This window comes from Apium graveolens, unplaced genomic scaffold (genome assembly GCF_009905375.1).
Source record: "Apium graveolens cultivar Ventura unplaced genomic scaffold, ASM990537v1 ctg1584, whole genome shotgun sequence".
NCBI classification, from domain to species: Eukaryota; Viridiplantae; Streptophyta; class Magnoliopsida; order Apiales; family Apiaceae; genus Apium; species Apium graveolens.
This window is the reverse complement of record NW_027417312.1, coordinates 45,788-47,921: the sequence shown is the minus strand read 5'-3', so window position 1 is coordinate 47,921 and position 2,134 is coordinate 45,788. Positions and strand designations below refer to the sequence as shown.

Below are 2,134 nucleotides of genomic sequence, written 5' to 3'. Positions count from 1 at the left end.
AAAGAAACAAGAGTTAATGAGAGTAAATCCTCTGCAGAGTTCATCATTAAACTTGGTATGTTACAAATTTTGCAAACATATTTAATGTAACCCAAAGCAAACATATTTTGCAGTTTAATTACAATTTATGTTACAAATGAGTATGTACAACACTACAAGAACGAGCCTTACAGAATTCAACATTCTTCTTTTAAAAAGAAGAAACACCTACATGCTTAATTACCAAGCTATATTTGGTAGAGCTGTCGCCTTTTAAGCCAAGGTTTTGCATTATAAGTAAGGAGAAACACCTACATGCTTGACTATACATAACTAAAGAATGTTTTCTATGTTCTCCTGTACCTTTGCTGCATCGAAATCCAACATTCTGCTCCCCTGATTTGCACGTATCTTATACGGCAGCACCTATGAGACTAGTATAAACTACACGCAACTATGAGTTGAGGCTCTGTTCTACACATGTTATGAGATCTTCTGTTTTTGTTGACACGGTCCCTTTCTAAGGATCCAACCCTTTTCGTATCATGAAACACCTTGAAACACGTATAACACAAATAACCCTTTTCCTAACAGTTTAGGATTTAGTTCTGGATTGAGCTGAACATGTGCTCATTGAGTTCAAGGATTGCAGAAATTCCTCACCAGTAAGGGAAGTACTGGTACCATATGATGAAATGCCTGCTTGCTCACATAAATCGAACAGAAAATCCTGGTTGATATATGGACTAGGAATTTCTATCATTGTTGACTCCAATTCGTGAGGCAAGCTTTCCATAAAAGAGTTCTCATCATCATATCTGCTTACGTCTTCCCACCGATCAAATGCACTTGCTACTAATTTTTGGGCATTCTTCTGTTACAAAATAAAAAACATAAAACATATTAGACTCAACAGATAAAAAAAGGGAGAGATTGATGTGTATAAGAAACAGGATAAACATGCCTGTTCAGTATCGGATAGCATATCCATAGGTAAGTACTGGGATCCCTTAAGTAATCCCTTCACCTGTCCGATGACATCAAATACAACTCCACTTTTTTGTTGTGAATTATGATCAATGTACATGTATACTTCTTCATCAATTAGACATGTCTTCGCATGGTCTGTTATTTCCTCCCATATCTTAGAGCTAACTTTAAGAATCTGCACATTTTTTTATGATAACGAGTCATTGACCATAACAGGCATCAGAATTTTTTTTAATCTGTTGTGATCATTACCACAGTCCAGAGTAGGCATCAATTGTGCTTTTCTATATGTTTGTGATATCCATTTATAAATACATATAAGCACAACAAAAGTACACAAGGAACAGGCAATGTGATACGAACTAACCTAATTGTAGGTGATACGAGATACTCACGGTCCATTAAAACTTTAACAGAATTGCAATGTGAAAAAGTGACTCGTGTAGTTGATTGAAACTGAACCCTCGTACATGCCTTCTTTCTAACAAATCAGAAAAGATATTAAATTTCTCAAAATTTTCAAATTACCAAGTTATTTTAATAGTTGCGACGATTTAAAGAAACAACAATACTTAGGAGCCCGTTATTTGTTCTGCTTTGGATAAAAGAATGGAAAAGGGACAGTAATGAACTTAATGAAGGGAGGTATAGATGAGAGAGATGAATAATATAAGGAAAATTATAGGAAAGAAGATAAATGAGCCACTCAAATTTGGGAATTTTTGTGCTTGTTGTTCGTGGAACCGACCGAGTAACGAACACTCTTCTTTCTCATTTTTTTCCATCGCTTAAACTTTCCGAGCTTAGTTTACCAATTTCTGGTCTCTTAATTTTTTTACCTTCCAATTAAATTCATGCATTGAATAAGCACTAATTCAGTATTATCTATGGGTAGCACACAGACAATATACACTCAAAAATTGCTGAAATAAGATGAAAGAGAACTGCAAATTTACCTTAGAAAGTCTTTCTGGATTGGTGTTAGGAGTTTTAGAAGATCCTTCACAGTATAGATGCTCTGATCATTTAGTTTTGTGCTTCCGCCTTTACCAATATGTCTGAGCCGTGATACCTTATCAAGCAAAGATGGAACCTCTTTTTTCGCATATGCTGAAAACATAAATTAGAAGACTCTTGTTCAATTAGACCAGAGGAAGTTTTTAGG

The 2,134-nt window shown here is 35.1% G+C and overlaps 1 long non-coding RNA gene across 1 annotated transcript; it reads right to left on the bottom strand.

Annotated features, from left to right (window-relative positions):
• Window positions 1-622: 622 nt before the first annotated feature.
• Window positions 623-1,496, bottom strand: LOC141699969 (uncharacterized). The gene is made up of 3 exons (XR_012566182.1): window positions 1,337-1,496; window positions 944-1,144; window positions 623-853 (listed from the first exon to the last, which is right to left on the bottom strand). It is a non-coding gene; the product is annotated as an uncharacterized LOC141699969 (long non-coding RNA).
• Window positions 1,497-2,134: the final 638 nt, after the last annotated feature.